Here is a 15,196-nt window from a genome sequence, read left to right on the forward strand (position 1 = left end):
GAGGTGGTGGATCATTGAGGTCATGAGTTTGAGACCAGCCTGCCCAACATGGTGAAACCTCATGTCTACTAAAAATAGAAAAATGAGATGGGAGTGGTGGTGTGTGCCTGTAGTCCTTGCTATTTGGGAGGCTGAGGCAGGAAAATGGCTTGAATCCGGGAGGTGGAGGTTGCAGTGAGCCCAGATTGCGCCATTGCACTCCAGCCTGGGCGACAGAGTGAGACTCCGTTTCAAAAAAAAAAAAAATTATTTACAATTGGCTGTCAATAAATTGGTGTGAGAAAAAGAGGGGAGTCAAGGGTAACATAAAAGGTTTTGTCCTGAGCCATTGAATGAATACATTTCACACTGGTCTCCCTGCCTAGTCTATAGGAGGTGGGCATTGCTTCATGGAAGCTGTGTTTGAGAGGCAGGGAGATTAGGAAACCACTGCAATCTTCCTGGTAAGATAAAAGGTCTCTGAACTTGGGTAGAGGCTGTATGTATAGAGAGATGTTTATGAGGTAAAAATTGCCAGTTAGAATAGGTTAGGGTTATTTACTAACATTGAAGATCAATCAATCTTTTTCCCCATTAACTTCACTTACTGGTTTCTACTCAAGAGCAGGGTTGCCCGAGGCCTGTTTCTGTGTAGCCCTAGAGCTAAACTAAAAATGTTTCTTAAATTTGTAAAGGATGAGAGAGAAAGAGGAATATGCAGCCGAAACCATACGTGGCCTTCAAAACAAAAAACATTTACTATCTAATCCTTCATTTATCAAACCATTTGCCCACCTCTGCCCTAGATCAGTGGTTTATTTATTTATTTATTTGAGATAGAGTCTTGCTCTGTCTCCAGGCTGGAGTGCAGTGGTGCGATCTCGACTCACTGCAACCTCCACCTCCCAGGTTCAAGCAATTTTCCTGCTTCAGCCTCCTGAGTAGCTGAAACTACAAGCGTGTGCTACCACACGCAGCTAATTCTTTTGTATTTTTAGTAGAGGTGGGATTTCACCATGTTGGCCAGGATGGTCTCGATCTCTTGACCTCGTGATCCGCCCGCCTTGGCCTCATAAAGTGCTGGGGTTACAGGCATGAGCCATCACACCCAGTCCAGTGGTTTTTAAAGTGTGGCTTCTAGAGCAGCAGTAGCACCATCAGCTGAGAATGTGTTAGAAGTGCAAATTCTCAGGCCTCTGTTGAATCAGAAACTTAGAGTGGCCCAACAATCTGTTTTAACAAGCCCTACAGGAGATTTTGGTGCACATTAAGATCTGAGAACCACTGCTCTAGAGACAGTTTTGCACCTGTGCAGAAGGATATATGGTGAATAATTATAATAGCATTGCTCGTAAGAGCTCCAAACTGGAAACACTTGAAGGTTAGTCAGCAGTAGGGCATATAAGTAAATTGTGGCAATTAGTACAATGGGAGTATTCTATAGTTTGCTTAAGGGTATGGACTGTGGCCGCAGATTGCCTATGTTTGAATCCCAGCTCCACTGAATAGTAGCTGTAGTCCCGGGTACTTGACCTCTCTCTCCAAGCCTGTTTCCTCATCTGAAAAATGGGCATAAAAATAGCAACTACTGACAGGGTGTGGTGACTCAGTTCTGTAATCCCAGCACTTTAGGAGGCTGATGCAAGTGGATCACAAGGTCAGGAGTTCAAGACCAGCCTGGCCAATATAGTGAATCCCCCATCCCTACTAAAAACACAAAAATCAGCTGGGCGTGGTGGCACGCGCCTGTAGTCCCAACTACTTGGGAGGCTGAGGCAGAAGAATCGCTTGAACCCAGGAGGTTGCAGTGCGCCAAACTGTGTCATTGCATCATTGCACTCCAGCCTGGGCGATAGGATAGAGACTCCTTCTCAAAAAAAAAAAAGGAAGAAGAAGAAAGGAGGAGGAGTAAGAGGAGGAGGAAGAAATAAGAAAGAAGAAAAAGCAACCACTTCATAGGGTTACCTTGAGGCTTAAAAGACTTTATAATTACAAGAATGCTGCAGGGCGATGTGGCTCACGCCTGTGAGCCTGCCCACTTTGGGAGGCCAAGGTGGGCAGATCATGAGGTCAAGAGATCGAGACCATCTCGGCCAACAGGGTGAAACCCCGTCTCTTAAATATACAAAAATTAATTGGGTATGGTGGTGCATGCCTGTAATTTACCTAGCTACTCAGGAGGCTGAGGCAAGAGAATACCTTGAACCAGGGAGTCGGAGGTTGCAGTGAGCTGAGATCGCGCCACTGCACTCCAGCCTGGCAATAGAGCAAGACTCCATCTCAAAAAAAAAAAAGGCCTGGTATATAAGTCCAGTATATTAAAGAACAGCTGGCATGTAATGTATTTTGATGCTTTAAGGAAAAACATCAGGGTCATGTCATTAAAGTGATGGTCTTCCCACATATTTTGCATGTAACAAAATCTTTAAGCAGTCTAAAGGTAAAGATAATGTAGACTGGAGGCCCTAATGTTGACATTACCTCTGCCAATACTTAAGGTATTTGACATACTGTCTTCATGTGCCAAATATCTTTAAATTGCCCTTTTAGGACTGTTAAGAAAACTGATGCAATGTATATGACTGCGTCCATCGTGGTTCGTTTGTAAGCATTCATTAATGTATTCTTTACATTTCTTTGAACATTTTCTCAGCACTTCATTCCAAAATTCCTGTGCTATCTCAGTGTTCTCTGAAAACACTGCCAGACCTAAGATGCAAAGTGGCCTCTTTGACTACAGGATTTGGCTTGGCTTTTTCCAAGAATCAAGGTCACCAGTGTCTCACCCGGGGGTTAAGTCTAGGCTTAGAGCTAGAATAGGACTGCAATCCTAATATTTCAGGCCTTTTAGCTTTAGTATGTACTGATATTTAGCAATGCCTAAATTCGTAACAAGCACACAAAGAAATGTCTTTTCTCCTCTGTAGAGCCCACCTTATATTCTTCCTTTACCGCACGGCCTCTTGGTGGGGCTTAAAACCTACATTTCCTAGGATGGGTTAAATAAACAGTGTAGATGAATTTGGTGTGCAAACAGCTGAAGTCACTGGCTGCATTTTAAGCTTGTCTACTGCAGCAACCTGCAGACACCTAGTTAAGAGAGATTACTAAATTCTTTCTTTCCCATTAATAAAAGGGACCAGTCTACAAAAGACACAGCATTGCTGCGAACCAGCTCTCGCTTGCGCGATCAGGAAGAAGAGCGGCAAGGCTGGAACCTCGGGACAGGAGAAAGGCAGCCTCCTTGTGACGTCAAATCAGCGGACTCTTGTCTTGGCTTTAGGCCGGTTCCGGTTCCCCGGCTTTCCGGGCGCGAGCGCGTGTGAGCGCGTGCGAGCGCGGCGGCGTACTGCGCGTGCCCCGCAGTGGGACACGGGAAGGTTGGGTCCGGCTCGGGAGGAGATGCATGATTGGCTGACGCTGTGCTCGGGGGTTCCCTAGCCCTTTCGGCAGGGGTAAAACAATAAGAGGGGGCGGCGGCAAAAGGGGCGGGACGTCCGTGGTCCTTGTCGCTCGCCGCAGCGTCTGGCGCCCGGGAAGAGGTGGTTGCGAGGAAAAACGAACTCGCAGCTCTCCAGCTTCCGAGGCTTCAGAGTTGTCGGAGGAAGGGGGCGGCGAGCAAGAAGAATCCACTGTATCCCGGTTCTCAGCGACTCTCCTGCTGACCTCCGCGCAACGTACCCGCCGCTGCTGTTGGCTGGAGGTGTGTACGGGGGCCGGGAGGGGAGGTCGGTGTGGTGGTCGGAAAGGGACATTCCCTTCGCGCTCCGCGGCGCTAGGCCACCGTCCGGTGTGTGAGCCCGGGAGCCAGAGGTGTAGCAGGAGAGACATTGTTCTTACCGGCTCCTTACGCTGCCGTGTGTGCGTGAGAGAAGCCCAGCCTTTTCTCCAGGTGAGGGGTGGGAGGCCTCCCGGGAAGGGAGGTGACCCGAGAGCGTGTAGCGGGCAGAGGGCTCCGAGGGCACAGGTGGGGCTGTGGTTTATTGGGGATGAGGTGGCGAAGTGGGGGGTGGGGGGACGCAGCAGCTCCCGAAAGCGCGCTGATGGAAGCTTAATACAGGAAGTGTGGGAGTAGGTTTTCTGGAGGGGATGTTTTAGGGTGGGTAGCCCACTGCCCCTGTTTCCGAATCGTTTGCGGCTCTTATTCCTGGTTCCTTAGGAGCTGGGAGGCCGTCGCCGCCCCGCCCGTGGGGGAGGGGAAAAGAGGTTGTGTCGGCGGAGGCAGAAGCAACGCAGATGCGAAAGTAGCGGCCTCCGGGCACCATTTCTGTGCACGAAAACAGAATCCGGGTTTGAAGGCAGTCGCCGCTTCGCTTACCCAGTACCTAGTGTTCCGTCGTCTTTGACCAACCCTCCCTCCCCGCCACCGCGGGTTTAATCCGAACGTGTTCGGATACTGTTACTGTAACGTGCGACTTCTTCGTCCCCTTTTTATGCAGACGATCCCTTATTGATCCGGGAATGGCTTTTGGGGGATGGGTTCCTCTCCCGCTTTTTGCGGGGTGAGGGGACAGAAAGGAATATAAGCTTCCCTAGGTTGTGTTGATTTTGTTAGTGGAATCTGATAGAATTTTCCCTGCGTCTCTAAAAGGAGATTTCTTAAGATGGCCCTGTGCCGCTTTGGGGCGAATATAGATTTTCGTCTACAATTTCCTGCATAGGTCAATTTTTTTTCCCCAATGCATACCTAATGTTCTAACGGATTTTGGGGGGAAGTGCCTTTTCCTTCCTCTAAAAAAGAAAAAAGCACGTGCACTCTTAGATGGAATAGTAAAGTTGTTTTTATCTCCTTGTATGGTTGTTGTGGGATATTAACTTGGGTTAAGATACTGTGATTTTAGGTTCAAGGCTCCGTACCTTGTTAGTCTTTGAAACGTTAGTGTTGCAGGTATCTGAATCTAGGAACCATTAACTTGTGTTAGGAGAGCCCCGGTACCCCGGGTATGGTGGCTCACGCCTGTAATCCCAGCACTGTGGGAGGCTGAGGTGGGCGGATCGCCTGCAATCGGGAGTTGGAGACCAACCTGACCAACATGGAGAAAGCTCGTCTCTACTAAAAAATACAAAATTATTCAGGGGTGGTGGCGCATGCCTGTAATCCTAGCTATTTGGGAGGCTGAGGCAGGAGAATCACTTGAACCCAGGAGGCGGAGGTTGCAGTGAGCCGAGATCGCATCACTGCACTCTGGCCTGGACAACTCCGTCTCAAAAAAACAAAAACAAAGGAAAAAGAGCCCCGGTGTGGTAGAGTGGAAGATGATGGCATTTCTTGTCCAGCTCCGTATTTGGCAGTTAACACAGCCTTAGGCATGTGAACAAAGTTTCTAAGTAAACATTTGGTCCTGTTAGCATCCAGTGGCCCTTTTGATAATCCGAGATTCCTGGTTTTAGGAAATACACAGTATGATGAGTTTGAACCTCTTAGAGTTGAATTATCGTTTCTTTAGCAATATTTACATTTTTCTTAAATTTTTAAGATTACTCATATGGGTCTTTATGTTACGATTTAATCTTTATAATCTAATTCTGACAAGCAGTCAAGGAATTGTAGAAATAATAAGGACCTCGAATGAATTGCTTATGAAGAGCTGTCATAGTTCAGATTGTTTGATATTTAGGGTGGAAATACTAGTAATGGTGAAAAAACATCAAGAGTGAACCAGAATGCTAGTGGGATGGATGGGGATCAGAATTAGAAGGTAAGGAAGAAAACAAGTCATTTGATAATTTCAAAGAGTAACTAACTTGAGTGTTAAGTTAGCAGCTGAGCAGTTGATTTGTCAGCAGGTAACACATGGTTTGAAGAAAGTGTTGGCACTGAGCCTAGGTTCTTAACAACTTCCCTATCCTGCAAAATTATCACTGTTTATTATCCATTATTAGGACTGGACATTTTCCCCCTAAATTGCTTTAAGAAGACTTTCCACATATTTTGAGTGAATATGGAGACAGTGAATGACTCCTTTTCAATGTTGATTTTGAAAGGCACAAACTAAAGTGTTGCTTCTGAACTTAGATACAGTAGAATTTAAAGGACAAACATGACCTAGTTACTCTCCACTGGTAGACAGTTGTTTAATATCCAATAGAATAAATTGGTCCAGCTCCCTGGCCTACCTTAAGAAGCAGTGGATTTAGTTTCTTGACCTCTGTGTTTCAGCTTTCTAATTTCCAAGTGTTTCACCCTATTTTGAAACCATAGGTATATTGAGAGTGATTCTTGGATTTTCTGTTACTGTCCTGCTATATTCCTTTGCTTTTCCCTCTTAACTGTTTCACATAAGCTAACAATTGCTTGTTAATTTTTTGTATTGTTGGAAGAGCTGGCTGCTCTTCCAAAGTGGTTGTTCCTAACCAAAGTGTAATGCAAACATCACTGTAGTCAGGAGACCTTGATTTCAAATCCTCTTTCTTTTTACTGTAACTGAGGGACCCCAACACCTTTCCTTATGCTATCTAAACATGGGTTTCCTTTTCTGTAAATGAAGATAATACCCTATCTTTCTTTTCTTTTCATTTTTTTTTAAGACGGGGTTTCACCATGTTGGTCAGGCTGGTCTTGAACTCCCGACCTCAGGTGATCTGCCTGCCTTGGCCTCCAAAGTGCTTGGATTACAGACGTGAGCCACTAGGCCCAGCTCCTTTTTCTTTCTTTCTCTCTCTCTCTTTCTTTCTTTCTTTTCTTTTCTTTTTTTTTTTTTGAGACAGAGTCTCCCTCTGGAGTGCAGTGATGCAATCTTGGTTCACTGCAATCTCTACCTCCTGGGTTCCCCTGCCTCAGTCTCCCAAGTAGCTGGGACTACAGGTGCACACCACCATGCCCGGCTATTTTGTGTTTTAGTAGAGACAGGGTTTCACCATGTTGGCTAGGATGGTCTTAATCTCCTGACCTTGTGATCCACCTCAGCCTCCCAGAGTGCTGGGATTACAGGCATGAGCTATCACATCCAACCCCCAATAGCCTATCTATTTTAAAGACCAAAAGAGAAATAGTAGGTTACTTTTTAAACTTTAAAACATAGTATAAAGACATGCTTTATTTTTGTGAACAGCATTTCCATCTATTTGTTTATTTATTTTGTTTTTTGGAGATCTGTGTGCCTATATTAGCGGAGCCACTATTTGAGGGGGATGAAGCTGGAGGATTGGGTGGCTCTGATGCCTGGCCGGCCATGCTTCACGGGCTTGTAGGTGATAAAGAACTTGCCCAGGTAGTGGCTAAGTATCTCCGGCTTGATCTTCACCTGGTTGAAGGTCTTGCCGTTGTAGACGCCCACCATGCTTCTCACCCTCTGTGGCAGGATTATCTTGTCCCACAGGTGCGTCTTCACCACTTCCGGCTTCTCCATGGGCGGCATCTCCGTCTTGTCATTGCGCAGGCGCTTGAGCAGCGACTGCTGCTTCCGCCGCAGGCCCGGGTTTGGCCGCCGCAGTAGGTGTGCACTGTACAGATGCATCAGCTGCTCGTAGGACATGTCCAGCAGCTGGTCCAGGTCTACGCTGTGATAGGTGAACTTGCGGAAGGTCCGCTTCTTCTGCTCTACCATCTTGCCAGATCTCAGAAAAGCTCCCATTTCTTAATGCTTGGGCACTTTTGATAGTTTCTGAATTTCAAAACTAGCCTCCCTCAGCTTCTGAGAAGGACAAAACAAAACCTTTGGAGGCTGAAAAAGAGATTTAATCTGTAATTTACATTTGTTATTTATTTGTACTGCTGTAATTCTTAGATCTTGTTTGTGAAGCTTTCATTCAATGGTGTCCCACAGAAGATTGAAGATCATTGCTTTAAAAAGGTATAGTGTTCCTTAGATTGTTCAAGTCACTTTGAACAAAGACAATCTGGAATTTCAGAAAGTTCCAGTATTAATATGCATTTAGCTGTTGAAAAGGGATATAGTCCATGGTTCAATTAAAATAAACCTGACTAGTTTGAGCCCAGCTATGAGTGAGGGACTCCAGAGGGGTAAGGGGAGATAAGTATCCTATATAGTGGAGATAAGCTGTGTCTGAGCACCTGCATAACCTTTGGTAACAGTGTCTGGTAAAGAGAACTGCATCCTATTACTAGAGGTCTTACTCGTTTTATAAGAACTAATATCAGGTACTTACAACTCGACTCACTGCAGCCTCCGTCCCGGGTTCAAGCAATTCTCCTGCTTCAGCCTCCCAAGTAGCTGGGATTGCAGGTGCCCACCACTGCACCCAGATAATTTTTTTGCATTTTTAGTAGAGATGCATTTTTGCCATGTTGGTCAGGCTGGTCTCGACCTCCTGACCTCAGGCAACCCACCTGTCTTGGCCTCCCAAAGTGCTAGGATTACAGGCACGAGCCACCTTGCCTGGTGTTTTTTTCCTTTTGTAGTTTCTGGTACATATATAGTAGCCATAAAATAAATGTTGAAATGAATTTATGTTGTCTAACCTGTTTACCCAGCTTGTGGATTGGAATGAATGGAGACAAAGTCCCAGAGAATGAAGTTGCAGCGAGTAATATCAAGTGATTAAAATATTTGTATAGAATTTGATATAGGAATGAGAAAGTATAGTAAGAGATAAATTTGAAAGGTTGTTTATGACATTTAAAGTCAGGCTGGATTTCTGTGTGTAGGGCCTTAGATGCCAAAGTGAATGCAGGTGTTCGGATTTTACTCTGTACAGTGTATACTACACATGATTCAAGGGCTTGAAAGACTTTTGAAGAATAACTAAAAGGTCTGAACAGTGGGAGTGAAAAGGAGGGCACAAATTCCAACTTCTGGGTTGTAAGGATTTCACAGTTGAAATGGCAAAGCTAAAGGGGAGAAAGTCGCTTACAACTGAGCTTTCAAGTTGAGAAGTTTGTGACACTTAACAGAAATAAGGAAATAGCTTTCTTTGTATGGGGTGTGTGTGTATTGGGACATATGTAAGTCATGCCTAGGTATTTAGTATGTGGTGAGAAATGAAAAATTTGAACTTATGGCATAGGCTAGATGATACACATTTAGGTAGACCTGAAGCTGAAATTGACAGGTTAGAAGACAGAACTTGAGAACTTACGTGTTTTGATGAGAAGGAAAGTTTGCCTTATAAAACTCTAGAAGAGTTAGGAGAAGGAAGTCAACATTGATAATGCAGGCAGGTGGAAGATTGAGAAGTCACTAGATTGTTGAGAAGAATTTTGATGTTTCCAGAGAATTGCATTCAAGGGAGAGCTGAGTTACAATATTTGAGAGGGTAGTAGAGAGAAGGAAGATGAAGACTGGTGTACAATTAATAACTTAGGGCAGAATACGATTAATAAACTGCCATGATAAGGCCAAAAGTACTTTAAGAGTTGGGGTTTTTTTTGTTTTTGTTTTTTTTAATGGAGTTACGCTTTTATTTCCCAGGCTAGAGCACAATGGTGTAGTCTCAGCTCACTGCAGCCTCTGCCTCCCGATTTCAAGTGATTCTCCTGCCTCAGCCTCCCCAGTAGCTGAGATTACAGGCATACTACCCCACCTGGCTGATTTTTTTTTTTTTTTTTTTTTAATAGAGACAGGGTTTAACCATGTTGGCCAGGTTGGTCTTGAACTCCTAACCTCAGGTGATCTACCTGCTTCGGGCTCCCAAGGTGTTGGGATTAAAGGCGTGAGCCCCTGCTCCTTGCCTACCTTAAGAGTTAATAGAGAAGAGTTGTATTCTGTTGAGGAATTCAGTGGGAGTAGAAAGATGTTCAAGGGGACAGGATTTTTGATGGGCCCAGATAAATGCATGGGATTTCAATCACTGTAGATAGGAAGATGTGGGATGAGTATTGAAGGAGAATTCAAAAGTTCTGCTTCTTATTAACAGACTTTTAGGATCTCAGTGTTGGAATGGCCTACTCTTACCTTTTTGGATGTATGGACTCCTTTTTGTGCAAAATCATTCAGTTAGTCTCTGGAATACCTGTAGTGACTGGCTACTCATTAAGTAGCTGTATTTGACATTTGGACAACTCGAATTAATGAGTTTTTTTTTTTTTTTTTTTTTTTGAGATGGAGTCTTGTTCTGTTGCCCAGGCTGGAGTGCAGTGGCTGCACACCACCATGCCTGGCTAAGTTTTGTATTTTTAGTAGAGATGGGACTTCACTATGTTGGCCAGGCTGGTCTCGATTAACTCCTGACCTCGTGATCTGCCCACCTTGGCCTCCCAAAGTGCTGGGATTACAGGTGTGACCCACCACACCCAGCCTTGAATTATATTGAACCCAAATCTACCTTCCTATAATTTCCATTCACTAGATTCATTTAGAATTTTCAGTTCATTTTAGATATTACATCTACATTAATGTAGCCTGAGATTGATTATTTTGGAGGCAGCCCCATTATACTAGTGATTCACTGAACTTTAAATGGTAAACCAAGGAAATTAAATGTTTTTTACCTAAAAACTAAAAATAATAATAAGCTTTTGTTATTTATTTGTACCACTATGGTTCAAAAACGTTTCAGTCAAAGTTCAAGGAGAGTGATAACTTTGGTTTAAGTTACTTTGAAATTGAGGAAATATAAGTACATTGTAGGATAATGAAGCTCAACGTGACTTTCTTGTCTAATCTGCATGTGTGTCTACCAATGGCCAATGCTTCATTTCCCTCTCAATGTGTATTAACAGATTAAGAAAATACGGGGACAAATGACATAGAGCAATTAGAGCTGTTGTACAGTGTGCTTCTGGAATTAGTCTAAGCAAATGCAGAGAAAATTTTTTTGAGGCAGAGTCTTGTTCTGCTGGAGTGCAAAGGTGTGATCTCAGCTCACTGCAACCTTCACCTCCTGGGTTCAAGCCATTCTCCTGCCTCAGCCTCCTGAGTAGCTAGGACTACAGGTGCGTGCCACCACACCAGCTAATTTTTGTATTTTTAGTAGAGACAGGGTTTCACCATGTTGGCCGGGATTGGTCTCGATCTCTTGACCTCATGGTCCACCTGCCTTGGCCTCCCAAAGTGCTGGGATTACAGGTGTGAGCCACCTTGCTCAGCCCAGAGGAAACATTTTAGGAAACGGGAATGAATAAAAGATTCTAAACCAATTAGCTGGGCATGGTCTTGGGTGCCTGTAATCCCAGCTACTGGGGAGGCTGAGGTAGGAGAATCATTCGATCTGGGAGGCGGAGATTGCAGTGAGCCAAGGTAGCGCCATTGCACTCCAACCTGGGCAACAGGGCAGGACCGTGTCTCAAAAAAAAAAAAAAAAAAGATTATGAAGAAGATTCCCTTCGATTTTAGGTACAATAGGTAGGGTTGGAGGATGCCTCTAAAGTAGTTCAGGCTCTGTAAATAGTGAGGGAAGCTCTGGATAATCTTTTTCTTTCTTTCTTTCTTAACACGGAGTCTCTTTCTCCGTCCAGGCTGAAGTGCAGTGGTGCGGTCTCAGCTCACTGCAACCTCCACCTCCCAGGTTCAAGCAATTCTCCTGCCTCCGCCTCCTGAGTAGCCGGGACTACAGGCTCGTCCTACCATGTCCAGCTAATTTTTTCTATTTTTAGTAGAGACTGGGTTTCACTTTGGTAGCCAGGATGGTCTTGATCTCTTGACCTTGTGATCTGCCCACCTCAGCCTTCCAAAGTGCTGGGATTACAGGCATGAGCCACTGATAATGTTTTCAGTTGACAAGTAAAAGAAGGATTTGTTAATGAGAGCCTTATCTGTCTGTATAGAGCGAATGTATCAGAGAAAATTTTACATTGTGCTTTCCTGTGTGAGATACTCCACATTTTCAGTTATCAGTGGAAGAATAGGGGTTTGATATATCATGTTTCACTTTCTCTTAAAAGATTGTTAGGTGAGGCTAACAACCACCTTATTGAAAATTGTGGTTATCTTTGAAGGTGCTGGAATCTAACAACCTTCTGAAGATTTCTTTTTGTGTATAAATATCCTTTAATCTTGGCTTTTTTTTTTTTGAGACAGATTCTCACTCCTATTACCCAGGTTTGAGTGCAGTGATGCCATGTTGGCTCACTGCAGCCTCCACTTCCGGGCTCAGGCAATCCTCCCACTTCAGCCTCCTGAGTAGCTGGAACTGCATGTGCACACCACCACCCCTGGCTAATTTTTTGTATTTTTAGCAGAGATGCGGTTTTACCATGTTGCCCAGGCTGGTCTCGAACTCCTGAGCTCAAGCGACTTACCCATTTTGGTCTTCCAAAATGTTAGGATTACTGGTGTGAGTCACTGCACCTGGCCTTCTTGGCTATCTTTATAGAACTGTATAGTCTTGTAGCCTTGACCCAGGGGATTGCTTCTCAGTTTGTAAATTAGGAAATCAAGATCCAGAAAGGTCATGATTTTTCATTGCCATAGATAGATGGCTAAAATCTTTTACCTAGGCCTGGTGCGGTGGCTCAGGCCTAGCACTTTGGGAGGCCGAGGCAGGCGGATCATGAGGTCAGGAGTTCTGAGACCAGCCTGGCCAGCATGGCAAAACCCCATCTCCACTAAAAATACAAATAATTAGCTGGGCATGGTGGCGCACGCCTGTAGTCCCAGCTACTCTGGAAACTGAGGCAGGAGACTCGCTTGAACCCAGGAGGCAGAGGTTACAGTGAGCCGAGATCACGCCATTGCACTTCAGCTTGGGTGACAGAGTGAGACTTGTCTCAAAGGAAAAAACAAACACCAAAAACTTTTACTCACTCCCAATATTCAGAATTTTGTTTTGTTTTGGTAACTTTTTAAAAGAAATTGTTGGAAACCGATGCTCGATGCTGCAAAGAAAAAATCAGCATTGAGAGAAAGAATCTCTCAGCAACCAATTTTTACTTCCTGTAGGAAGAGTACGCTTGCTAGCCATCTTGCCACAAGAGTACAACAAACAAAGGAAAAGCAGACATATTTATTCCTTACACATTTGGGGTCATCCTTACTGATGTATCTGATCTCCATTGGCTGGAGCCAGACCTCACACTCTAAACTAAAATCTGATTGGCTAACATCTTAAAACTTTTTTTTTTTTTTTGAGACTGAGTCTTGCTCTGTTGCCCAGGCTGAAGAGCAGCAGGCATGATCTTGACTCACTGCAACCTCCGCCTCCCAGGTTCAAGCAATTCTCGTGCCTCAGTCTGCCAAATAGCTGGGACTACAGGTGCCCGCCACTACACCCAGCTAACGTTTGTATTTTTAGTAGAGACAGGTTCTCACTCCTATTACCCAGGTTTGAGTGCAGTGATGCCATGTTGGCTAGACTGGTCTTGAACTCCTGACCTTGTGATTTGCCCACCTCAGCCTCCCAAAGTGCTGGGATTACAGGTGTGAGCCACTGCAACTTCCCAACTTAACACTGTTCCAAACAGGTAAAAGCAATGGAGAATTAGGACATACCTGTGAGCGCATCCAGCACAAATATCTTGGTTAAAGTACAAGGACATAGAATGTATATTATGTACCTGTTTAAGCATGTCTAACAACTACATAGGACAAGGCTTAACAAAGAGTTATTAGCACACTTAGGATGTATTCTTTAACAAGGAAAGAAACTTTGAAGAGGAACTTTTACTTCCCACAGAAATGGAAGGTCCCAAATCTAGAAATTGATTACCTGTAAGGTGCTTTGCTATGAAGAATAAAAAGGCCACAATTCATGTAATCACATTTATTCTGAATGTATAATTTGGCTTTTTTCCTTTTTCTCAAACTTCTTAATGTACACTGGCTGTACATGAGTTATAAATGCGAACTTTATATACTAACTCAATTTTCAGTCTTATTTCTTGCAACTACCCAAACAACATTGTTTGAGGTTGATCTCTAACAGTCATTTTCTGGTTGATTTCTATCAATTATATTTTGGCTCTCTAAATTCTGAGTCACTTCATATCAGAGGTATGGTTAAAGAAGTAACTGATACAATTTGTTGAAACACTGTTATCTGAGTAAATCTTCTTTTTGTTTTACTATTCCTGTGGGAGCCTCCTCTACACCTTAATAAAAAAGCTTGACTTTCTTTATAACCTGTTATATATACCTGTTTCTTTAGATTTTACCAGATTAGCATCTCCTTACTTATTTACTATTGAATTTTTCAAGTTATTGTCTTCGAACAATCTAATAAGTATTAATTTATTGAGTATTGATAAATCTTACTGCCCTTCCCTGTCTCTCTGTTCTAAATTGATGATATCTTGGTTATGATACTTCAGTGACCATGTAGATAGTGGGCAATTTGAAGCTTTTTCTGAACCTTGTTATAATGAATCTTTAGAGTATTTTGACCTGTGATACTGATACATGTATTATGTACCATTTTACTTTGTTTTGAGAAACAAATATGTACAAAAATGATAGGTCAGTATCTACTTTGTGAATATGATGGGAAGTTTGGAATAAATGGCAACAGTGTTCCTGTAGAAAATCTGGAAATCCAGAGAGAAGAAAACAGTAATCCTCAAACCCAGAAATTCCTAATAGTATTTTTGTCACTATCAATTTGAAGAAAACTATTTTGTGCATAATTATTTTATTCAGAGAGTAATGTAGTACTTCCCCATGTGTTAGTATTATTTTACCATCAATTTTTACAATGTTAAAATATATAAGTTCCATATTTTAGTTATCTTGTTAAATGTAACTAGATAAGTATACTGTTCCTTACCCACCGTCATTATTTAAAATGAAAATATTAAGTTGCTTAGCTTTGTGTGTGTGTGTGTGTGTGTGTGTGTGTGTGTGTGTGTTTGATATAGGGTCTCATTCTGTCACCCAGGCTGGGGTGCAGTATCCGGATGTAAGCTCACTGTACCCTAGACCTCCTGGGCTCAAGCAGTCTTCCGACCTCAGCCTCCCAAGTAGCTGGGACTACAAGTGTGCACCACCATGCCTGGCTAATTTTAGCCGGGGGTTTACCTTGTTGTCCAGGCTGGTTTCTAACTCCTGACCTTAAGTGATCTGCCAACTTCAGCCTCCCAAAGTGCTAGGATTACAGGCATGAGCCAGGCCTAGTGCTTTGTTTCTTTAAATGTAGCACATGTGAGTTCTTTTTGCATCAGGGTAGTTACCCTTATTGGGAGTTTTTAAGTTTTGTTGAAAACCAGTGACACCTGAAATGTCAGTATTTGTCTCTGCTTTGTGAATGAACTATTTTTGGAGGCAAGTGAGGCATTATAGAAAATTTTAAACGTATTTGTAAATCAAGGTTTTTTTTTTTTTTTTAAAGACAGTTTTGTTCTTGTCACCCTGGCTGGAGTGCAGTGCCAGTTTCGCGTCACCACAAC

General features: G+C 43.5%; 1 protein-coding gene and 1 pseudogene across 22 annotated transcripts in view; one reads left to right on the forward strand and one right to left on the reverse strand.

Moving 5' to 3' along the window:
• Positions 1-15,196, forward strand: part of G3BP2 (G3BP stress granule assembly factor 2) — an 88,771-nt gene that overhangs the window by 54,376 nt on the left and 19,199 nt on the right. For 2 of the 22 annotated variants that reach the window (XM_054253275.2, XM_035293545.3), the window contains exon 1: positions 3,470-3,682. The exons of 19 other annotated variants lie outside the window; for them this stretch is intronic. The gene's annotated coding sequence lies outside the window, so the exon portion shown is untranslated. Of the gene's footprint in view, positions 1-3,469; positions 3,872-15,196 lie in introns of those variants that run through there. One more of the 22 variants, XM_035293535.3, reaches the window with a different exon arrangement.
• Positions 7,044-7,682, reverse strand: LOC103791991 (small ribosomal subunit protein uS19 pseudogene; annotated as a pseudogene).

This window comes from Callithrix jacchus, chromosome 3 (genome assembly GCF_049354715.1).
Source record: "Callithrix jacchus isolate 240 chromosome 3, calJac240_pri, whole genome shotgun sequence".
Classification (NCBI taxonomy): Eukaryota; Metazoa; Chordata; class Mammalia; order Primates; family Cebidae; genus Callithrix; species Callithrix jacchus.